At 51.4% G+C, this 24,505-nt stretch overlaps 1 protein-coding gene and 1 pseudogene across 4 annotated transcripts in view; one reads left to right on the top strand and one right to left on the bottom strand.

Annotated features, from left to right (window-relative positions):
* Window positions 1-24,505, top strand: part of FOXN3 (forkhead box N3) — a 362,322-nt gene that overhangs the window by 62,271 nt on the left and 275,546 nt on the right. Inside the window, exon 1 of one of the 4 annotated variants that reach the window (XM_036013060.1) lies at window positions 22,855-23,117. The exons of 2 other annotated variants lie outside the window; for them this stretch is intronic. The gene's annotated coding sequence lies outside the window, so the exon portion shown is untranslated. Of the gene's footprint in view, window positions 1-22,854; window positions 23,135-24,505 lie in introns of those variants that run through there. One more of the 4 variants, XM_036013055.1, reaches the window with a different exon arrangement.
* On the bottom strand, window positions 15,344-16,314 carry LOC114492136 (annotated as a pseudogene).

Below are 24,505 nucleotides of genomic sequence, written 5' to 3'. Positions count from 1 at the left end.
TGTATTTTATGTTAACCTACGTAGTCATCATTTCTGGTGCTCTCCATCCTTGTGCGCATGTCCAGGTTTATATCTGCAGTCGCTTTTCCTGCTCCTGAAGGACTTCCTTCAACACCCATTGTAGTGCCATCTGCTTGCGATCAATTCCTTTAGCTTTCGTATGTCTGAAGGAGTAGTTTGCTTTGTTTTTGAAAGTTATTTTCACTGGGTATAAAATTCTAACTTGACAAGTTTTTTCCTTTCGTCATTTTAAACATGAGGCTCCACTGTCTTCTGACTTGCATTGTTTCTGACGAGAAATCTGCTGTCATCTTTATCTTTGGTCTCCTATATGCTTTCCACCCATTCCGGGGGCATTCATCATGTCTTCTGATTTTGGTTTTTAAATCATTATTTCCTCCAAAAGTTTTGAGTAGGATATGCTTGGATGTGGTTTTCTTTGCATGTATCTTGCTTGGTGTTTACTGATCTTAAACATGAAAATTTATGTCTTTAATCAAATTTGGGGCATTATATCCTCAAATAATCTTTATGCTTCATTATTTCTCTCCCGTCCTCCTCCCCTGTCCTTCTCAGACCTCGGTTGTGGTGAACAGATGGGTGGGTACATGGCTGCATGCATAGACAGGCAATTAGCTTCATAGGCCCCCGCGGTTCCTCAGTCTTTTTAAGTCTTTATTTTTCTCTGTTTTATAGACTGAATAAGTCTGTTTTGTCTTCAAGTTCATAGATTCTCTTCTAGTCTCTCTGTTCTGTTCTTAAGCCCATTTAGGAGATTTTTTTTTAATTTTAGGTTTTTATTCTTCATTTGGTTGCATTTGGTTCTTGTTTATTTTGAGCCTCTTTTGTTTATATCATGTGTATTGTGTTTTGTGGTAAAATATCATGTGCATAGTTTTAATAGGCTCTTAAAATCCTTGTGTGTTAATTCCAACATCTGGATCTTCATGGGGGCGATCTTTTTTATTCCATTTGACCTCTCTGTTGAGTACAGGTCACATTTTCTTGTTTCTTCCTGTGTCTCGACGTGTGTCTAGACATTTTGGATTATACCTAGATTTGGGGGGGGGAAACCCTGTTATTGTTTTTTTAATTAAAGATTTTATTTATTTTATTTTTAGAGAGGGAAGGGAAGGAGAGAGAGAGAGAAACATCAATGTGTGGTTACTGGGGGCCGTGGCCTGCAACCCAGGCATGTGCCCTGACTGGGAATCGAACCTGCGACACTTTGGTTCGCAGCCCGCGCTCAATCCACTGAGCTATGCCAGCCAGGGCAAAACCCTGTTATTCTTGAAAAATGTTGATTTGTTTTATTTCATCCAGCAGTCTTTCTTGTGGCAGGCAGCAGCCAAATTTCTTTTCCATTTTTTTTTAGCTTTAGCCTTTGTGCTTGTGATCGTCCCCACACCTGAATACCCATAGATTTGGGCAGAGTTTTTACACAAAACCCGGAACTTCTGCCTCTCAGATACTCTTCTTCTTGGATTTCACGCTTCCCTTTAGAGCTGCCGTGGCCGCCTCAGACTCTGCCGTCTGGCCCTGCAGCCAGTAGCACCTTGCGTCTCCACCCGAGCGGTAAGCTCCTCTCGTGACACTGGCTGGTGAAGAGTCCTAAAATGCAGAAGGTCCCCCAGTGTTTGCCACTTGGTGTTCCTCCCTGCCTTCAGGTGGTAATTTTGTTAGTCTCTTTGCTCATTTGCTTGTTTTTTAGACCTAAGGTTGGTAGTTGTTATCTGTAAGAGGATCGATTTGTTGGAAACTGTTCTGCTCTTATCAGGAGCAGAATCCTCCTCTTTCCCTAACTTTTAAAGTTGTACCCCTGGCTCTAGGTTCTGAAGTCTCCCTGGGCTCCCTGCCCCTGGCCCCCTCCCTCACCCTCAACAGAGAAGGCTTTAGTGTCTCTCCCAGCCCATCGCAGGCCTGACTCCTGCTTTTCCTTGAGGGTCTGTGGGCTTGCTTCTCTTCATTCCCGTTGGCCTCCTCGTCTCAGGACAGGCTTTCCCCCTCACATCAGACCTTCTGGCCTGAGGCTCTCCTGTTCCAAACTGCCTCCACCGCCTTCGCCCAAGCCTGCCTGCTGCATCGCATTCACACTTGCCGCCTTGCTCGGAGAGCACCCGCGGCTCCCCACTGCCCCCAATGGCCGTCTCCTCACTCATGGACTGGGACGTGTCAGTGGTGCTGGAAGCCAGCGGGCCCCACCCCCCGCTCCTTTCCCATGATTTTCCGCAGCTCCGCAGCTCCACCCTTAAGACTTGACCATCAGTATGTAGCAGATACACCTTAGACCTTCCGAGAAATGAGCAAACGCGGCTTTCCCTTGTGTGTGGGGGCATCCTCAGGTCTCCGCAGTGGGGCTCCCGCTCCCGCCGGGCCTCAGTTTCCCCGCCCCTCCCGAGTCACCACGTCCTCTCCCTTGGCCCCCTTCCCTTCAAGCAGGTAGGCAAGCTGTTCCCATTCATGTGTCTGAGGATGGGTGCTTGCAAAGAAGCCATTCTTTAAGGCCAAATTCCAATTCCTGCTTCTGTTCTCACATGAAGGCTCCCCTGACTGTCCGTGGCTGGAAGTCCCCTCTCCCTGGGCTGGGCCCTTTTGTTTGTGTTTTCGAATCATTTAACATGTTTCGTCACCAGTAACAGAGACCCCTGCAGACAAACTTAGTTTTTCCTGGGGTGGAGAGAATGTATTATAAGGAGACGTGGGTATGTGACTGGCTCCCATCCTCTAAATCCTGATTCCTTGTTCCTGGGAAAGATCGTCCGATTGGCCTGCTTGAGTCAGCCCAGGCCTGGAGAGCAAGGTTGCATGATAGGAACATGGCGCCTGATGCAGGGGGTTCGGGTGATTTGGGGGTGGTGGAGGGGAACGATATGACCACAAGGTGGCAGTAGCACGCGGGTAATACTTCCCGCAGGTTTGCACAGGATGAGGCGGTGGGGTTGGGGGAAAAGCCCCTCAGGTTACAGCAGGAGAGTTGGGGGTTGGTCCTAAGGAAGGGAGGAAGATAAGGGAACTCCAGGGAAGAGGGTATTGGAGAAGGAGCTTACCTGTGTCCGGGTGATGCCATTCAGCCACAGCATGTTGCAGAGGAGTCCGTGAAGTCTCTAGGTCAAAGAGTCCCTCCAAAGGGCAGGAGTGACTTAGAGTCTTAAAACCACAAGGCCGGGTCTTATCAATGGCTGGCGGATGTTGGGTGTCGGATGTAAAGTAGGCAGGCTCTACATGGCTGGAAATCTGCTTGCTTGGGCTTCTACAATAATCGGATGTGTAGAAATTGAGTTTGGCGCCAGGCTTTTGAGCTGACAGTCTTCAGACGGTAGTGAAGAAACAAACACAACTCAGGGGCCAGTGTCCACGGGCCGTCTTTGCCTCCTTTGCGTAACGCCCAGGCTCGTCCCTGTTGATTCTGGTGGCACGGAGGGGAGTTGAAAGCAGAAGGAGACAGTTTCCAGAGCAAGGAGAGACCTCCACAGTTTCCCTCCTGGCTCTCATCACAGCTGCTTAAACGCGGTCGATGTTGGCATGTGCACCGCCTCCTGCAAGCTCGCGGGCGTCTTATCTCTGCATTGGCTAGCGGACCCTTTACCTTGTTACCCCTGGTGAAAGCGAAATCATGTTATTGAATGAATGAGTGGATAAATGCATAAACGCTTCGCTCCCCTCTGACATGCCAGGCATCTGTGCAAAATCTTCTTTCTGGCTCTTTCCCTGGCCAGTCTTTGTATTTTTCTTCCAGGCTCTTCTATACCATTCCTTTGGCATGCACTGTCTTCTGTGGTTATGTTCGGATTCCTACCAAGGTTGTAACCTTCTGGAAGGCTTGGGGTACGGCCTCCATTTCTTCAACCTTTCACGCTGTTGCTGTGATGCCCCAGCTGGGGAGTGGGGCACACGGCCCCATCTGGTTGGGGTGCATGCCAGCTGCAGGGCCTGGTCCTCGGTGGAGCAGGCTGAGCAGAGTCCGAAACTGCAGTCGTGTTTCAGGAAAGCCTAGGTGGTGGCCAGGATGACAACCAGGTGTGACCTACAGAAGCAACACATGCAGGAAGTCAAGCGATAAAGTCCGTGCTGGGGAGGGTGTGGAGGAGGGCAGGCCGGCCCAGCTCCCTGGACAGGTCAAGGGGAGCCATTCGGAGCTGAGACGGAGAACAGTGACACCTGGCCAGAGCGTCTCATTTTCAGGGTGTCTGTGTTACAAAGCCACTGGGAGGCTGACATTCTCTTGGTTTCTAACACAGAGCTTCACAAGCACTAGGGGGCCACTGAGTATCATTACTGCATTTTCCTGAGTCCTGGGAGGCACTTGAATCCCAGAGCTGAGAACGCAGGCCACAGCAGAAGGATAAGTTGTTGTGTGCAGAATACTAAGCCTGTGCTCATCCTTGACATTTTGTTTGCTTATTTACTTCTGCACCTTGGAGGAGTGGAAGCTTGTGTCTCCACCCGGCCCATGTCAGGATATAGAAGATTAAAGCAACACAGAGCACGCAGAGAGGGGAACTTCGGCCAGATCTCAGTTTTCTAAAGCCCCTGGAGCACGATCTCCATGCAGAGCCGTCTCTGCGCGCGCAGCGTCCGCACACAGATAAAACGCCCACTGTGTGCAGGCGCCGCATATGCACAGGCTGACTCCTGCTCCTCTGTGATGCACAGCACAAGGAGGACATCAGCCACTGTCCTGTAACAGTCGGGATGCTTCATGTGGACAGTTGGATACTGGGGTTTTCTTTCACACGTGGTGGCATTCTGAAAACCCTACAGCCGTCTAAGTGCTGTGGCTGTTGACCCGGGCCATGCTGGAGGTCAGGAGCGCACCGCCTGACGCCTGACTGCCCCGGGTCCCAGAGGCAGTCAGTCACGCTGCCACAGTCATGACCCTTTACACTGGGGTGTCCAACCTGCAACCTGTGGGCCTCGTGCAGGCCAACACAAAATCGTAAATTCCCTTAAAACATGATGAGATTCGTTCATGATTACATGTCACGATGTATTTAATGGGTGACCCGAGACGACTGTGCCTCTTCTTCCAGTGTGGCCCAGGGACACCACACGGTTGGGCACACCTGCTCTCAAGGCTCCCTGGGTCCCCAGGGTTGCAGGAGTGGTTTCTGCTGCAGCCCGGGACCCTTGGCGTTCCTGACTGGGCAGTCTAAAAACTGACCCTTGGCCTTTCATTGCAAGTTTTTTTTCCCCATTGTAGTTTGCATTCAACATTTTCTTTTTTTCTTTTTTTTTTAAAGATTTTATTTATTTATTTTTAGAGAAGGAAGGGAGGGAGATAGAGAGAGAGAAACATCAATGTGCGGTTGCTGGGGGTCATGGCCTGCAACCGAGGCATGCGCCCAGGCTGGGAATCGAACCTGGGACACTCTGGTTTCCAGCCCGCACTCAGCATTCAACATTTTCTGTACTAGTTTCAGGTGTACAGCATAGCGGATAGACATTCCCATAGGCTACGAAGTGTTCCCTCCGGTGGTTCAGGTGCCCACCCGGCCCCACAGACAGCTGTTACAATAGTGTTGGCTGCATTCCTACGCTCTACCGTATGTCCCGGGCCTGTTCTGTAAGGACCCATCACACTTTGTAATCCCATCACCTTTTGTTTTTTAACCTCTTCCCCCAGCACCACTCCCCTCTGGCCTCCATCAGTTTGTTCTCTGTGTCTATGCGTCTGTTTCCATTCTGTTTGTTCACTTCCTGTGCCCCTCGGAGTCTACCTACACGTGATGCCATTCGGCACTTCCCTTCCCTTCCCTGGCTGGCTGATGTCACTTGGCCGGCGCCCTGCAGGTTCCCCCCCTCCTGCCCGCCATGCCATGCACGCACACACTCTGCCCGGCTGGTTCCTTCCTGAACGGCCTTCACTGTCCTCGGAGCGCTTCTGTGAAGCGAAACCTGAGGCCTCTCCGAATGACAGCGCGCGGCCTCGTGGACGACGGGGGTCGCCTTCGCAGTGGCTGTAAGTCCTGCAAGGAATTCTTTCTCTGCCCGAGCCCGAAGCGGGTTATCAGTCCGGCCGTGGCCCTTCAGGCGGACATGAGACGCGCTTGGGGGGGACGTTTCCCGTCCCTGTGCGGTTGGAGTGACAGGCAGAGGGGGATCGGTTTAGACTCCCGGGCCTCCCTTCTTCTCAGGGGAGTGCCACAGCCAGATCGGCGGGAAGCACCGCGCAGAGCGAAGCTAGTGGAATGGCAGGATGCACAGATGGAGTGGGGACTCTGAAATTCCTCGAAAGCGCGAGCGGGATGAATGTGAGATGAGCTGAGATGAAATCCGGTTGTGCGAGGCAGCGAGAGTGGTGGAGGCAGGGCTGTCCCGTGACTGGCGTAAGCTCTGCTCGTGTGACTCACGTGACCCGACCGGCCTCTTGGGGCCTCAGCCTGGTTTGAGTAGGTGACGCCCGTTTCTGAGGCCTAAGAGCGTGGCTCTAAGATTGTGTGATTGGGAGCAATACTTGGCAGTTTGACTGTCCTTCGCCGAGGCGACACGGCTGTTGTCTTGGCGTGTGATTTACATGGGTGGGCCCCAGGGAGGAGGTGAGGACAGCCATGCGCTTATAGCTCCAGAGGCGAAGGTCTCAAGGGTGATTGATGCTGAGGCCTAGGGCAAGCTCATTCACGGCGGCCCGCTGCCTTTGAGATCTGCGGCAGCCGAGCTCAGGGAAGAGCAGAACGTTGCTCCGTTGCCCCAGCCCTGGGTGACTCTGGAGAGCTCAGTTACCCGGCTGTTAGCACAGCTTCTCACCACTCTCCACCCTCCTCTTCCTCCCTTCGCTGCTTTCCTCGTTTCCCAGCATCTTCTCCTCCGTTCTGGCTTGTCTCGTTATTATCTTGTCTTCCATCATCAGCATCATCCCCGGGTCCTCCAGCGGCCCTTCCACGACGGCAGCCTGCATCCCGGAGGAAAGAGACGAAGCTAGAGCACTGCCCCCTTCCTCCCAGCTCACCTGGAGATGCCACCAACTTTCCTCTGAGTGCAGGAGAGGGGTGTGTGTGTGTGTGTGTGTGTGTGTGGAGAGAAAGACAGAGAAAGGGACTGCTCCATTTGGTGTAACAGTGGGTGGGGCTTAGCCTTAAAAAAACAACCCTCAGAAACAGTTGTGCTGGAAACAGCATTGAACACCGTGGAAGCCGCACTCGGGAAGGAGGGTTTGGGGAAGCTGCGCTGCCTGGTTGCTCTCTTACGTTTCACTCCTGTCACCCAACACGTGCGAGGCTGCCCTGGGTGCCACCTGACGGCCGGCCGCAGCTGCAGCGCTGCAGGGGGCAGAACCTCCCGAGGGGAAGGCACCTGAGAATCGGCGGGGGTAGGGAGGGGCTCGCTGCCCTCCTGCTCTCTCCCTGAAAGCAGAGCAAGACTTTCCTATGAGAAAGGAGCCTTCCCTTGACCAGGAGAAGACCGTTCTCGTCGCCGGAGACAGGGAGTTAAAGCCGAAAAGTGTCTGTACGACCTTGCTAGAACAGCCCTTATCTTCCCTTGGTGTCCCCTACCTATTTCCCAGTCACTTTCCAGCCAACCCTCTTTTCCTTTCCCTTGTCACATCCCCACCATTTATTAGTCTTCGTTAAAGTGGTATATAACACCGCCTGGTCTCACCGCTTCTGGTGTGGGTTCGCTTCTTTCTCTGAGGCCCCCTGTGCCGTGTCAAACTATTAATGTCGACTAAAATTTGTGTGTTTTGTCTTGGTAAACTGTGCTCTGTCGGTTCAGTTCAGAGGCCCCAGGTACAGAACCTGAGGGGGCAGAGGAGAAGTCTTTCCTCCCCTGAGGTTCCCCAGCAGCTGGTCACGCTGCCCCCTGCCCCCACCGCACCCCCCAGGGCGTCCTGCCCTGTCGTGGAGGGACGCGGACACAGGTCTTCGTTCTGCGTTGCAGGCAACTGGCTGCGTGCACTCGCCATTCCCAGAAGGCAGCGTGCTCTTCTGGGGAGTCTGCACCGTTCGTGTCAGGACTGCAAACCCTCGCTAAGCCTGGGTCAGTTTGGGTCCAGCCTTTTGGGGGTGACCTCTAGGATTCGGGGCTAACCGGGCTCTGAGAGATGTGGGTTGCAATGCGCAGTGTGAACCAAGCTGGTGTCCTGAAAACACTGCTCCCCTGGGTGGTTGGAATGCGAGTTGAGCAACCCTCAGTCCCCCGTGATTGCCCGCATGCCCTCTCTGGCCAGGTGTGCACAGGGGGCTGGAGTGGGAGCAGAGGTAGCCTTTGGGAGGAGGCGTGGTGGTGACCTTGGTAATTCCCTTGCATCTGTGACTTCGAAGTTGCCATGGCCAGTCTCCAACAATACCCTTTCGTTCTGAATGGGATGGTGACTGTGATCACGGATTTTCCGGGAGTGTAGGTGAAGCCAGCCCCCGCCCCCACTGGTCTCCTGAATGGCTGGAGATGCGCACTGGAGGGAAGCTCAGCCAGTCAGAGGGCAGCGTGGGTCCTGGACTTGCTCTGGACACATAGTCTCGTGCTCCCCTGCCCCCACTTAGCTATGGCTGCTGGCGGTGCATATGCAGGATTAGCTCCCAGGAATGCCGACTTTCTTGGGCTCCACGGAGGTCATGAGACTTATTGAGGACCTCTGTCCTGGGTCTTGGAGTAGACGCCATTCTCAAACCAGGTCCCAGGTTCTGTGTATAAAGAGAAGCAGAGTACAAAGAGTATTGGGATTTAGGAGGCATGGGTTCGAGTCCCAGCCCTACCACCAAATGGCAGTGAGACCCTGTGCAAGTCACTTCTGGGAGCCTTAGGGTCCTCATGAACGAAACAAGGAATTCTCCACGCTGCTTTCTAGCTTTTCTCAGACCATCCCCATGTGTGTGCCAGGGTGGGAGGCCCCTCTTAGGAGGAGGTCTGCCTGCCAAATTAGGTCCGCTCTTGTCTGTGTGGGCCCTGGGGTGGGGGGCGGGAGGAGGAATCCAGGCTGCATGGTGAGGGGGAGCGGGAGAGCATGGGGAATGCCTTTCCCCACCAAGCCCGAACTTTCATGGCAAGATAAAAATAGCTCCCACAATCTGTAACAACTGATCCTTTTGAAATCGCAAAGAAGTAGTTTTGTTTTGTTTTTTGTTTTTTTTTTTCAGATTGTATCAGATGTGAGCAAACGATCAGTGAAATCCTTGAGGGTGATTGTTGGCACTTTAAAAATTTCATTAAAAATTAAAGTCTTCCTTCATTCCACAAATATTTAAAGACTTATTATGTACCGCACGCTGGAATCCACGTGGCAGTGAGCAAAACCGACAAAAACCCTAACCACTGCGGACCGATATGCTAGTGGAAGGGGGGACGGTGATTCGCTGTATCATGTGCAAATAGCGAGAGACGCTGTGGAGAAGGACGCAGCAGAGAAGGGCCCAGCAGAGGTGCAGGGGTGGCGGCTGTGGCTTTAAACCGGACGTCTGGGGCAGGTCCTGCCATGGAAGGAGGCGAGGGTTTGTGCACGGCAGGTGGATGCCCAGAGGAGGAACTCTGCAGGGAGAGGGGACAGCAAACATGAGGCCCCAGAGCAGGGGTCTGGTGCAGGCCAGGAATGGCCAGAGGCCAGTGTGGGTGCAACAGAGGGAGGGAGGAGGGTGTCTGGTGGGTACCCACGAGCTCAGGGGGGGTACAGTTGGTGTGGTGGTGGAGGCGGATGTTGGATGATATAAAAGTGGTGGGAAGGTTTGGGGGGACATGATACGATGCTCTTGAACCATGCATGGGTTAGGGGTGCCGACCTGCCTTGCGTTAAAAAATCTGAGTTTAAACTTTTCACTCCCCTCAAGCTTAACTACTAATAGCCTACTATTGACTGGAAGCCTTGCTGATAAACATAAATAGTTGATTAACACAGATTTTGTATGCTATATGTATTATCTACTGTAGTCTTATCATAAAGTAAGCTAGAGAAAAGAAAATGTTATTATGAAAATCCTAAGAGAAAATGCCTTTACTGCATGTATTGAAAAAAATGTGTGTAAATGGACCCGTGCAATTCAAACATGTTCACACATCACCTGTACTTGAAAAGGGTCAGTTGACAGCGGTTTTTTTTTTTTTGTCTTGTACAAAGCCTGTCCTTCGGAGCAGAGGAAAAGCCTGAAGTCACGAGGTCACAGAAGGTGTGGTGTTCTAGATCCTGCCACCCAGTGTGTGGCCCACGGGCCGGCAGAGGGGGCGGCCCCCGAGCGCTTTTAGAAATGCGGACCCTCAGCTCCACCCAGACCCTCCGAGTCAGAACGTGCATCCCACAGGCCGGCAGGGGGTCTGAGGGCGCCGTCAGGTTTGAGAAGCACTGGTCTAGAGATGTCTGCGGCTTTGGGCATCCGGAGCCTGCTCACACCATGTCCGCCAGGGTGTCTCTTCCATGTGCTCAGAAATGTGCTTTCCTCTTGGCAGAGTGCTACAAAGGTACAACGTCTGCGCCACGGTGGAAAGAGCAGGGAGCATGCTTTGAGCAGAGTGACGGGCGTGGCGGCGAAGCTCTGTACTAAGTTCCATCATCTTTCTCCCCCCCGCCCCCCACCCCATCATCTTTTGTCAGGGCCCATCCTGGGCCCAGAGGTCCCGGATGCAGGAAGAGCGGTTGCCTGTGAGAGTGCACGGGCACGTGGCTTCTCCTGACAAGCATCAGCATTACAGGGTACGGACTGGTCCGCGCTGGCATCAGGCCCCGCCTACTTGGCCCGCCCACCGGAAACAAAGCACACAGGCTAGAGTCTTGGTGATCTAATTTTGGTTCAACTATTATTAACTTCTGAGCAAATCACTTCACGTGCCTGGATGTCAGGCTCCTTATTGATAAAATGAGGTTACGATCATTGCTACTTCACAGGCGGGCTTATTGAAGGCTGCAGCCTGTAAGTGCGCTTGAGGGCTGTCTTCCGCGTGTGGTTTCCAGGCTGGAGTCCCTACGTACTAGCACACCTCAAAAAAAAAAAAAAGTGTGAAAGCTTTCCCTACTTTGTTCATTTAATGATTGCAGCATTGACAACAGATAGTGGCAAATGCCTATTAATGTTACTCCCAGATTATTATGGGTTAAGAAACAAATTAAGCATCGACCTTTCTTGGCTGTCTCTGCATTAGTCACACTTCCCAGCATGTGTGGATGTCAGCGGTATGACCTAAAATAACGTGAGAGTTGAACTCCTTCAGGATATGTTTTAGATTTCTCCTTACAATAAGTTAAGGCGATCGGATGTGCGGCTTGCCATCCAAGAGAAAGACCTTTTCGGCAAAGCGCTAGCTCGACGAGGGTGTTTTTATGGAACGTTGGGTTTCTGGATGGGGTTGAATTTTCAAATTTTTCCAGTGTCTCCTGGCCTGCTAAGGACTCCGGCAGAAAGCAGTCTTCATTTGTCACTGCCATTTTCCACCGGTGGGGCAACTCGATAGGGGCCCTTGCCCTGCGTCTTACCTTACCGCCTTGGGACTCCAGATCCACATGGCGCTCGCTGGGGTTGGGTGTTTTCAGATCTTTGTGCCATTGTGCCGTTAGGTGACCTTCTGGGCTCCCTGGCCGGCCACTTCATCAGTTGGGCTGTCCTTGCTGTATAAGGCAGGTGGCTTCGGGGGCGGTGTTTTCATCAGCTGCGTGATTTTAGGCAACTCACTGAGTAAGGCAAGCAAGCGAGCGAGCAACACAACTCCAATAGTCACCACCAAAATGCCCTTGGTCACGCCAGCGTCTCCCGTCAAGCTTAGGCTGCGGAGATAAGATTCGACCGTGACAACTTAGCCAGGCAGAAACCGCGTAGGGGCTGCATCTCGGATCGCACATCTTTTCCCACCCGCTGCTGTTCCGCCTGATTTTCTGTTTCACTGCACGAGCGGAGAGCGTCCCAGACCTCCAGGGTGCTCACGGGCCCCTTCGGGGAGGAAAAGCATCAGGACAAGTTCCCGTCTGGTTCAGGGGCCGCTGGCAGGAGTGGGGCTGGATGCAAGCACTTTGGGTGCCAGGTCCCTGGAGAGCTCTTTGGGATTGGGGTTGTGGTCACAGCTGGTCCTGGGTGTCACGGTTCCCTCCGGAGGGAGTTTGGTCTAGTAACGGTGTAGCGTGTCATGGTATAGAAGGTTTATACCGAGACAAAGGTTGCTGCAGAGCAGTGAGAAGCCACCTCGGAGACGGCCCCCAGACCCAGGGCGTTGATTAGGGTTAGGGTTGGGGCATTAGGGAGCGAGGCAGAGACACCCCAACCTCTCGTCGTGCAGAGATGCGGCCCCTTTTCACGCTCTTGCCCTCTCTGGTGGCCCCGGGGAGAGCACCAGTCTCCATGAACTGGGGCAGATGAAAAGGTCAGGCCCTGGTGAATTGTTCCGGGGCAGGCCCAGGACTCTGTCAGCTTGTTCTCCCAGCTTATCAACAAGTTGGCCGAAGGTTGCTCGCTTCTGCCGCAAGCCTGGCCTTCCACTTCTTGTTTCCAGATGCACAGGCATGGAAACTCTCCCCGTCTGGACCGCCTCGTGGCGTCGTCAGCATCCTGCATCGCATGGGCTGCTCCCTCGACACTTGTTTGGGGAGGTGAGCTCGCATGAGGCCATGGATTTCAGGCTTCCGTGGGCTGGTGTCCCCCGAATGCACATGAGTGGATTAGCGATGCCTGTGACCCCTGGGTTTGTATGTTCCCTTCCTGAGTGACCCAGATAGAGGCCTGGCCCAGGGACAGGACGAGCAAGGCCTTCCAGCTGGGGCACGGCGAGGGGGAGGGCGCAGCTCCAGCCATCCTAGCGAGGGGTGCAAACAAGCGTGAGAGTGAGCGGGGGAGAGTCCCTGCTGTTGGTTTGGCCCGGGGTCATTTTCTTTCTGGTATGTAAACAAATAGAAAGAAAGGAGGAGAAAATCCGATGGGCTTGATCCTAGAGCTTATTCCATTGTGAGTGGTCTTCTGGTCTTTCGTCCAAGTGTCCCCCAAACTTGAACAATTTAGAGACTCCTCCATGTGTTCCTGTGCCCGGTGGAGCCAGAGTCACTGTTGTGCCCTCGTTAGGGACCAAGCAGAGCTCCAGAGCGGCCCTGACCCAGGGAAAGCCGCGCCCTCGCAAGGAGCCGGGCTGCGCAGCAGAGCCCCACTGTCTGTCTCCGTCTGTCCCACGATCATCTCGGACGGCGAAGCCGCTGATCTGTAAAACGTGTGGTTGCTATGAACTGCTGCTGTTGGTAAGGGGAGTTGGAAACACTCTCGTTTCTAGATTACCTTTCAAATATTCAAATTCATGCACCAGTAGCATATGGCTGGAACTTTTATTTTTTCACTCCGATGTCTTCCAATGCGCTTCATTGAATTCCAAATCCACATCAGGTTTTAATTTTGAAAATGCCAACTGGATAGTCACTGAATGTGAGAAATGAAGAAAACTTGCATGAATTTTTTTTTAAATTGTGGTGATTTATTTTTCTGCATTCCTATAAACCAGCTGTATGGATTTCCTCCCCCCCTGCCATTTTGGTTCCTTTGCATCTTGAAAATACTGAGGAAACAATGTTACCAGTGTATTCTCGGCTAATTTCCTGGGAGGTGGTGTCACCGTAGCACCTACATCAGGGACGAAGGGACCAGGGCATCTCTTCTGTCACCTCTGCTGGCCAGGAGCATGGCTTCCCTGTGGGGGGTGGGGGAGCCTTTGTGGTCCAGGGGCGTGGGGCTGAGTTCAGTTTGTACGTGCTGCCTCTGCTTTTGTCTCCTACCAGGTGAGAGTTTGCAAGCATTTTAGAACTAATAAAGAAGGGCTTTTATCTGCTAGAGTTTCTTCTTCAGTTGTGGAGAAAATGGGTCCCCCGCCCCCCCCCCCCCCCCCGTGTGGGTATGTGTGGGTGTGTGTTTTAAGGACCTCAGTTAGAGGCTGTCAGTGGGAAAGAATGTGGCCCTGAAAGTCAGGAAACCCCCCAACAGGGGGAGCCCAGGTCCGGGTCGCCTACTCCGGAGACATCCTCCCCACCCCCTGCCCCCAGTCACAAAGGTATCCAAATGCACCACAATCCCCCTGATGTATACACTGTACATCTTCGAATCTAAGTTTGCATTCATTGTGAAAGGTAACATTATTTTGTGTATCACTACGAAAAATGCTGCCTAATGTTATAATTAGCTGTACTCATTTCAGAGGGTTCAAATGCAGAAAAATGTGCCTTTTAGGATTGGAGAAATACAGTTTCATTGTGAGTTGAGTTGCATTTGGGTCCTGAGATAATGCTAAATTTTGTGAGTTGTATGGTGATTTATTTCTTTGTGTGTGTGTGTGTGTGTGCGAGTCTATTACGTTTATTAAATAGTGAGTTCCCACACATGGCTTTTTCTTTTTTTTTTAATTTTATTTATTTATTTATTTTTAGAGAGGGAAGGGAGGGAGAAAGAGGGGGAGAAACATCAATGTGCGGTTGCTGGGGGTCATGGCCTGCAACCTAGGCATGTACCCTGACTGGGAATCGAACCTGCGACACTTTGGTTCGCAGCCCGCACTCAATCCACTGAGCTACGCCAGCCAGGGCTTTACACATGGCTTTTTCAATCACCCAGGCAGGTGGGAAGGGAGAGGATGACACAGTTGGAGCTCCCCTCCCCCCAATATGCAGTATGTACATCCCAGCAACTGGACAATCCCGGCTCAGAAGGAGGCAGCAAGAATCCAGAAAAGGTGGAGAGGGAGGCTCCAGGATAACAAACGAGACTTATTCCCCTCCCGCCCCCCCCAAACCCATCCACCCCATCCTAGTGGACTCTGGTGGTGTCTGTCTCCCATGCCTTCCCAAATCTTGGAAGTAGGGTTTCTCCCCACCAGAATAAGTGCACTTGGAATAACAGAGTAGAGTCCCTTCACCAAAAAACAAACAAAAAGTTAAAAAAAAAAAAAAGCCCTGGGATGACAATAGGGCATTACTTCCCCCAGAAGAAGCAACCCTGGGCTAAGGCAGGCAAGCAGTGGGACTTGATGTGGAACCCTAGACTAAAGAGTCCCTTTACTAAAATAACGACTACGGGGGGTTTTAAAAGGAAAGCACCCTTGCCCAAGTTAGAGCATTTGAACTAAGTTTGTGGGGTGGTAGCAGGCAGGAGGTGCCAGTGTCAGGGTTTTTAACACGTCAGAATAAGAGTCCTGGGGCTCAGAATGGAATTAACTTCAACCAGATAAACATCCTTTGCAAGGATGTTTAACAAGAAGCCAGGAAGCCAGGAAGTCCTCCCTCCAGAATAAAAGCCATAAATTCTGGGAGGAAGGCTCCTCATCAGGATTGGGATGGGGACTGGGCAAACTTGGCTTATGTTTTTGGATCCCAGACCCCCAATCTCTGACCCTGGTAACACTGGATTTTTAATAACCTGTAAAACCAGGTCAACAGATGTCCCTCTATCCTTGCGGCATGGCCATGGGACGGCTATCCCAACGAGGGCAGCAGGGACCAGGCCAAAGGGGTAGGACCCCTTCAGAGGCATTAGGGGGTGCATCCTCGGCTGGTGTCTGCATCCAGGGACCCAGCAGGATCTCCTCCAGTTGAAGGTCAGGCAGAAGGTCTGGGGGCCAGGCACTGGCGGACCAGGGCACAACAGTCTGGGGATGCATGGGCAGGGAAGTGGAGCTCAGCCTCCAGAATCTCCTGGTCCCTCTCAAAGGGGATGTCCCCGCACACCGTGTCACAGAGAAGGATACCCAGTGACCAAACAGTGGCTGGGGTACACGGTACTGGTTATGAGAGATCTGCTCCGGGGGGCTGTGCACGCTTGGTCCATCGTCAGTGTAGGGTTCATCGTGAAGCAGGATGCCGGAACCGAAACCAATGAGTTTGACACAGACTCGGCGAAGGTCGATCAGGATATTCTCATCTTTGATGTCACGGTGGACAACTCCAAGGGCGTGGCAGTGCCCAATGGCTGCCACTACCTGAGCAAAGAGGCAGCGGCTTCGGGCTTCACCCAGTGGGCCCTGTCCCACTGTGATGCAGTCAGAGAGATCCTGGGCAGGCAAAGGCCGCTCAGGGACCAGCATGAAGCCCTCTGGTGTCTCAGACCAGTCAAGCAGGCGGATCACACCAGGGTGACCCCCGCCTGCCCTCACCTTCCACAGCAGTGCTACTTCCCGTGGGCACGGGATGGAGTCTGGCAGTGTGGACCGGCCCACCACGCGATTCCGTGGGATCACTCTGGTGGCCACCTGGAGTCGGTCCGTGATGCGATGTCCTGCGAAGACAGCGCCAAAGCCCCCCTTCCCCAGCAGGGGGCCAAGTCGGTACTCGGCCTCGACTGCTTCCCGATCCTTGCCTCCTGGCAGCTGCGTGGGGGCCACGGGGGCCACTGCGAGCCCCTGAAGAGGCTTGCTCAACATGGAGGAGGAGCTGCACAGTGTAAGCCCACTAAGCCCGCGAGGTGCAGACGCCCGGGGCAGTGGGGCTGGAGAACCAGGACTTGGGGGCGCCGGGGTGGAAGGTAGGGAAACTGGTGGCCCAGAAGCACCCACAAACGGCGCAATGCTAAGATTCCCCGCGCACTCCAGCCCCAACGCTTGTGATTTATTTCTAATATAAAAAAATCTAAAACGCCATCGTGCCCATTACCCAGCTTTGACAGATCTCAGCATCATCCCATATTTTCTTCACGTACATATTTTCAAAAAACAAGAAACAGAAGATACAGTTTCGGGCCCCTGTGCCCACCCCACCCCCAGTCCCAGGGCTCACCTCTTCCTTGTGCCCCGTGTGGCCCCCGTCTTGGATTTGGTGTTCGTCACCCTTGCACCTGTGTGTAAGCTCTTAGTAAGTGTCTCCGCACCCATCCGTGCACGCAGCGGTCTCAGAACACGGCTGCTTGCCCACCGGACTCCGTTCTCTGCGGCTTCCTTGCAGTAATAGAGCCCGAAGCTGTCTCTGGACGCCTTGTGCCCCAGTGGCCCAGCGACTCTGGCTGGCGGAGGAACGCGGGAGGGATGCGGTGATGTGTGCGTTTTACCTTGAAAACGAAGTAGCGAGCCCTTCACATTGTCTTACATCTGTGCTCCTGGGTAGGACAGGGCCAGGGTGAGAGTGTGCTACTGAAAACCAGCAGGTGTGGGAAAGACCCTGGGAGGTAGCCGAGCAACAGGAGAGAAAGATCCAGAGTCCCTGCCCTCAGGGTACCTCCACCCCCCACCCCCGCAACCCCCGCTCTACTGCCAGACTGCCCGCCATCTTGGGCTGTTGAGTGAGAAATGGACAACATACTTGGCCCGGCAGGTGTGGCTCAGTGGATTGGAGCATCGTCCTATATACTAAGATATTCAGGATTTGATTCCTGGTCAGGACACTCACCTAGGTTGCAGGTTCGATCCCCAATTGGGGCATGTATAGGAGACAACCAGCTGATGTTCTTCTCTCCCACTGATGTTTCTCTGCCTCTCTCTCTGCCTCTCTCTCTAAAATCAACAAACATATTAAGAAAACCAAAACCTTATTTTTACGTAAGTCAGTGTTACTTGGTCTTTTCAAAACAGGCCCCCAAAATTGTTCTGATAGAAGTGGTTTCTATTCTGGTTATGTATATTACTAGTGACTTACCGTATTAAAAACTTCCATTTTTATTAAGTGGGGAAGATTAGGGTAAAACACACTAATGTAATTCACCACATCCTCAGATTAAAAAGAAAAAAAAACATTGTTTTGTGACTCCTCCATGGCTGGGTGTTAACATCCAGTCCTGGAGTGGTCACAAGCCCTTGGAGGGTGCATGCACTGAGCTCCCCGATCACCTTCCAGGGAGAGACCAAGGGAGTTCACACCCTCTGAGGACAGCCAGCTGCTCTGTCCCCAACCGGGGATATTTAAAGCCAACCTCACGGTGATAATTGCAGAGTGAAAAGTTTCCATTCCCAGGAGAATTTTCTTCCCAAATGCTGACTGAGCATCCTCGTGAGTGCCAGGAGAGTGAGGCCTTCCTGGTTCATTTCTCTTCTCCAGCAGCTGGGTGGGGAACTCCTCCCAGCTGTCTGACCGCCGGAAGAAGAAGACACCCAGGAAGAAGACGACCCTCACTGGCTGGTGGGCACCCTTGCAGCGCGAGGCCAGGAGGGTCCCCTGCTGGCTGGGACGCTTGCTTTCCGCAGAGTGGTGATGGGCTCCGGGGCTCTCCCCAGAAGGGCAATGTCGTGGCAGAGCCTTGATGGGCAACTGGGGACGGGGTGTGTACGGGGACCATCTTTAGGTCTTTCCTGTCCCGCTCTGCAGCCCATACTGCCTGAGGAGGAGCCCACCCACCAGCTTGTCCCTCATGTCACATGTCAACTTGGCTTCTGACCTTAAGGGCAGGTCTGGTGTTTGCTTTCTCTCCCCAAGAGCACCTGGAACAGTGCTCCAAGGCATCTGGCCTCTCTCTCCTTTCGACTGGGGCTGGTGCCATCAGTTCCAGTCATGCCAGATACACCTTCACCCTGCGCTTTCCCCGCCCTTGCGTTAAGCACCGGGCTGTAAGGGGATTCTCAGGCTTCCACAGCCTGTGCGTTGCTTTGATGCCGAAGACCACGGTGCCCGTGTGCTCTGCGTTCCCCCATACAAACATGGAACACACACCGCAGAGGCTCCTGGGTAAACGGGAGGTGAGGCCTGCTTTGAGTAGGACTTTACTTACAAGCTGAGCTTTGCTCAGAGGTGCCCATAAATTCAGTTCACGGTGGGCAGAAACAGAAGCGAGCCCTACAGATTCCTTCCCTTCAGCGGAGGCGGGGCCTGAGCCGTGCAGACTCCTGAGTAGTAAGAAGAAAAGGGGTCTGGGTAACTGTGGAAGTCCGATGGTGCATTCCCGTCTGACGGAACACCAGACTGCCTTCGACAGTCTTTACATCCTGAAAAATCAGGATGTAAACACGCCCTGAAAACCGGTGCTTGTATTGATCAGCCCAATAACCAGTTCACCAGAAAATTCGGTTCTATTTTGAGTGTTTTTGCATTCATCACCTGAATCACAAACAATTATTGAATTAACAGAAAAGGAAACATAAACTAAAATTGGAAAGCAAGCTGGGACTCTGACCCGTGTGGCTCAGTTGGTTGGGTATTGTCCGCAAAGCGAAATGTCGCTGGTTTGATTCCTGGTCAGGACACATGACTGGATTGCAGGTTCAGTCCCAGGCTGGGCAAACATGAGAGGCAACCAACTGTAGGATCATTTCTCTCTCACATCGATGTTTCTCTCCTCTTTCTCCCTCCCTCTCCATCTCTCTAAAAAATAAATAAAATTTTAAAAAAGAATTTAAAAGCTGGTGTGCCCCAAGGAAACCTGATTTATAAACCTTATAATGCCAAAGAGATGGCAAAGAAAAAATAAAAAGGAAGAAAGGACATGCCGAAGTAAAAAGGTTTTAAATTATAGGCAAATTGCTCATTAGGTGGCTGTCTTTAGGCTAATTGACCTAGAGCCAATGGCATTTGAAAGCTGACACTATTGTGACGGGGGGGACACTTTCCAAAGCCTGTATTCATCTTATTTCACATGAAATCCTGGTCACCTCTCTTATTCGATTTCCCGGCTGCTGGCATAGTAGATGGGAATCCAAGTAGGGAGGAAACAGGGAGAGCTGGCCCGCTCTGCCTGGTGGGAAGGCCAGCCGGTGCCCTGACAGCCAGGGAGGGCCGAGTGGCGGCCAGACAGAATTAAAATGCAAATTCGAGGCTTAGGAAATCACCGTGCCGTGGGGCTGTGCCTGTGTGGGCGGCCTCCCCGCCCCTGCTGCTGTGGCTTCTGAGAACTCCGCTGTGTCACAATGTGCACGGCGCCCGCCAAGTCGTGAGAACCGTAGCGGGCCACGGCACGAGCTGTGTGCTCTGCCCACTTCATGGTTCCCTCATACAGTCCATTCTGGAACGCTTTTTATCCGAAGGGGCCGAGTCACTGCCTCGAGCTGGACCCAGTGTGTGTGAGGGCGCCGGGCCCCCCTGTCCCTCTGGGGGGTCTCCCCAGGACGGCCGCTGCGCCTCGGGAATGCTCTGCTGCTGCTTCAGGGGCACCCGGAATAAATTCAGTCGGCTGGAAGAATTTACTTCTACCAAGACCCCTTTCACCAAAATGTAGCTCGACCAAGCCCATTGAACTCCTGCTATCAAGGGTGATGCGCGTAAGAGGTCATGAATAGCCTGAGTCACGACGGCACCCGCTTCCGAGGATCTGGTGGTGGAAGGCCCAGAACGCCTCGCTCCCTCAGGGAAGGGCATTACCCCGAGCTCCCCAGAGAAGCATTGCCCGGGCTACACAGACACACACGCACACCCACACATTTTACATAGACACACACACATATGTACGTCTGCACCCCAAATTAGCTTCACAGGACGATAACTACTTTCCTGCTGCTGCTTGCTGCTCCCAGTCCTCCTCTTTCACCCCCAAAGCCCAAGGGTCCTCTAGCCATCCGGTCCCTGCGAGGCCCTCCTTGAGGAGGGGCGCTCAGGGCTGGGGGATGTGGGACGGAAGGGGGCTCAGGGGTTTGTGAGCAGGCCGAGGTCATCTGCTTTGGAGCCAGCGCTGGACTCAGCCTGTAGGCTGGGTGCTCTCCGCCCGCACTTGGGAGGAGAGGGTGGGTGGGTGAGGTCAGAGAGGAGTGTTAGCTTAACCAGCAGCCATAGTTAATATCTGCACCAATTGCCATATAATGTGCCCCCATGTATAATGTGCACCTATGTTTTGGGCCCAAACTTCCAGGAAAAAATTTTCTCATTTTAATTTTTCAATTCGATTATTTATTTATTTGTATTTAGAAACAAAACTGATCCTCATATTCCAGGGTATTATTTTGCATATGGATATCATTACTGTTTTCTAGAGTTATACTTTTAATGCATAAGCATATATGAAAGAATTAAAAATATTTATGTAGATATGGAATTAGTACTACCCATGTATAACACATATCCTTATTTTTCCCTAAAAAATTTGGGCAAAAAGGTATGCATTATACACAGCAAAATACGGTACACTGATACTTTGTCTCTGACTTTTTAGAAATTATTTTTTAAAGTTATGCCCTGGCTGGTGTGGCTCAGTGGATTGATTGCCAGCCTGTGAACCAAAGGGTTGCCAGTTCAATTCCCAGTCAGGGCACATGCTTGGGTTGTGGGCCAGATCCCCAGTAGGGGGCACTTGAGAGGCATCCACACATTGATGTTTCTCTCCCTCTCTTTCTCCCTCCCTTCCTCTCTAAAAATAAATAAAATCTTTAAAGACAGATAAAGTTATTTTAAGTTCTTTACGACCAGCTGCATGTGTGAGCCCCCTAGAGACAGAGTGGCACATGGACAGAGCATTAGACCAGGCAGCAGGGACAGGCTTCTGCCACTTAGTGTGTGACCCTGGGCCAGTCACCGACCCCCAGAACCGCAGCGCTCGGTACTGTGAGGCGAGCCTGTGGATACTCGTCATGCTAATTCACAGTATAACCTTGGGACAGTCCGATGAAGCGACCTATGTGAAAATGCCTGGCGACACTCGAGGGATGTGCATACAGAAATGTGACATGTGTCAGGAACAATTGCTTTTGATACTGTGGCCCCGCTCCTTAAGTTGGTAAGTGCCGGTCACGATTAGCCACCGTTAGTTAACGAATTCTACCTGCTCTGCTGGTGCTCCTAGGCGAGACTTAGTACTGGACCCTAACATCATCCTGGGATTGCCTTTAAGAAGCAATTTATCTCTTTCACCCATACAGTTTGTGTATCTATTTTCTGTTTTGCTTTCCCTTAGGGATGAGTTGATTGTTATTGTCATCGTGTATAGCCAAGAATGATTCAATTTAGAAAATAATAGAAAAATTTTGCTTAGCTTTGGTAGGATACTTTTGCCATAATTCCCACAGATAAAGTAGTGGTTTCTTTAAAAAATGCCAATTCAGAATCATAGATCTGCACTTTTAAAGCCTACGATTGATTGTTTCGTGTGAAAATTATATTCAGATGAAGTACACCAGCATGCAAATCTGAAGTGTGGTCATTTTCATCTAGATTGAGTATTATTAGCTAACCCAAGGGATAGGGTGTAATTCGGATTTCAGGCAGCTGACTTTTGTCTACTGTGGTGCGTAACCCCATCATTTAAAGAGGCATGCCAGTGTGAACAATAGCACGATGTCCCAATGCACCGAAACCTACACGTTTCGGTTTTTAGGTGTATTGAAGGCATTGGACTTTTCTCCATGGGTCCAAACATTTGATAAGATCAAAGATTCGAACTTGCAGCAAGTAAGAGAGCATTCGGATTCCGGGAAAATGACATTTCTTGCTGGATGATGGCAGATCCCCGTGTAGTTACTCACTCATTCTAACGCCTTCTACAGGTTTAGAAACAAAGACCAAGCAGCGACAGATGAAGCCCTGGTTGAGGGTTTATGCTTTTGCCTAATTAAAACCATTGGGTTCACAGCCTGCTAACGCAGCTCTGGTTGGAAGGGAACACAGCTTAGCCCAGGTCCACTTGAGAAAGTTCGCAGAACCTCCCTCTGCCTTTCGCAGAACTGAGAAGGCACGATGCGGGTAGCATCTTTATTCTGCAATGACTGTTCTCAGGTGAGACAAAACGCTCACCATCGTGTGGGTGTTCTCCCCACACCGTTTGAAAGGAGAGACACAAAGTTCTCCATTACTCCCAGGAGAAGTTAGTGAAAGGGTCTACTGCCTAGTGGCACCACCTTAAGCAGGCACCCAGCAGGCGAGGTTGGCACACAGCTCAATTTCAGCCACCCGTATTTTCAGGTGTACCATATGTATTTAGTACCTCATTTGATAATGCTAAAAAAAATATATTAAAGCAGTGTGAGACTAAAGGAGAAAGAAGATGAATGTTAGCATTCCCCTGGGGTTCATGGGTGAAGGAATTAACACAGCGTGGCACTCTACCCTAGCTGTGTTTGTTTCCATGGCAACAGCTACGTACATGTTTCAGACTATCTACAGTGACACAGTTGCAGAAATAGTAGCTTGCAGGTTTCTGATATCGCATCAGTGGACAGGCAGCACGCACTGTATTAAGTAAGTGTAAAAGAACTTAAAATATAGCTCTGATTCCGCTGAGCAATGAATTGGGGTGGGGGTTGGCATTCCCCACCCCTCGCAACGACAGCAAAATCTGGACAAAGTTGAAAGTTGCAAGATTCCAGCCAAACAATTGTCCTTGCTTGGGTAAATATCATCCAAAGAGACAAATGTGAGTGAGTTACAGAGGTAAGAAAATGGCCTTGGCAGATGACATATTTAAGAAGGATATTGCTAGTGAAGCTAATTTTTTGGAGGGGGGGGGGCTAGTGGTGGGTAAGGAATACAAGCTTTGGTTGAAAATAGCCGAGTCTTAAAGCAAATCTAATGTGCAACAGAATCTTTGACTGCTGCTGAGTTCATGGCAACTAAGGTCTTTGAATGTATCATTGTAGAAATTGCTTTTATATAAAAATGATCAGGCGAGGAGCGGAGAGGTTGATTGGGTGTGCAGTTAAAGGGAAATTGGGGCTCCATTGTCTTTTCTGAATGCTTATGTAAATATCTCTCTTCCCTGGGATGACCCTGGTTTGTCTTTGGCATTTGCTGCTACTTTTTGGTACCATTTGCTGGTCTCCGTGTTTATATTATGCTGCCACACTGTAGCTTGATAAGACTCGAGTGTTGGTTAGAGAGCAACCGAGTAAAGATGATAGACTTTGTAAGTGTGTGACTTTGCAATCAAATTGCCCAGTAATTTAGGGGAAGTGTACAAATGGTTATTTATTTACATGCCAGACCTCTGCTTTTTGAATAGCAGCCTAGGTATTAGGTTAATAGATTTCAACGTGCACGTTTTGATTGCGGGAGCTTTCAAGTATGTGGTAGTTCCATTTATACTGAGTTTTTAATGTCAAAATATTTTTATATGCCCATTCTTCAGTGTAAGCCTGCGTTTACCTTATAGTTTTATTATTCGTGCGTCAGTGAAGAGAATGCAAAATGGCATGGTAATTCAAGCTAATCTGCTCATTTGAGGAGGATTAGTTTTCCGACCGTAGGTGGACTTGTATGGAAAGTGGCACGTGAGACACGCGAGTCTTTTGTAGTGTGCGAGACTGTTTTTTATGCGCATGGGGAACTACCTACAGCTGCTGCTACATGTGTTTCTTCACAGTAATTATTTGATTAGACGTTAGGAGAACGTGGGGAGGGGTGTCTGGGGCTCCCCGGACGCCTGGGTAATATGGAGGGGCAGAACATACTTTGTGTTATACGTCAGGGACTTGAACCCTAGAATGTTTGACCCCCCAGGGGTGGGGTGGTGCGATGTGCCTTTCTAAACAAGGTGATCCAAAATGAAAGTAATGTTGAAGCTCCCCATTGAAGCCCATTTGTCGTCGGAGTCACCCAAAGATGGGAAGTGAAGTTTGTGAATTTTTTTTTTTTTTAACGGTGGCTCATACCAAAGGGCAGCTCGGTGCTCGGAGACTCACCTGCCTGCTCCCACGCTCATCCCTGTGCTTTTTGAGACATGAGACCGTGTTGAGGGGCCCTCGGGAGGATGGGCTTGCAGACCCCTCCCCCGTGCCCTGGCGTGCCTGGCGCTCGCCCTGTGTG

This window comes from Phyllostomus discolor, chromosome 1, assembly GCF_004126475.2.
Source record: "Phyllostomus discolor isolate MPI-MPIP mPhyDis1 chromosome 1, mPhyDis1.pri.v3, whole genome shotgun sequence".
Classification (NCBI taxonomy): Eukaryota; Metazoa; Chordata; class Mammalia; order Chiroptera; family Phyllostomidae; genus Phyllostomus; species Phyllostomus discolor.
The sequence above is the reverse complement of the archived record's forward strand: the minus strand, read 5'-3'. Positions and strand labels throughout refer to the sequence as shown.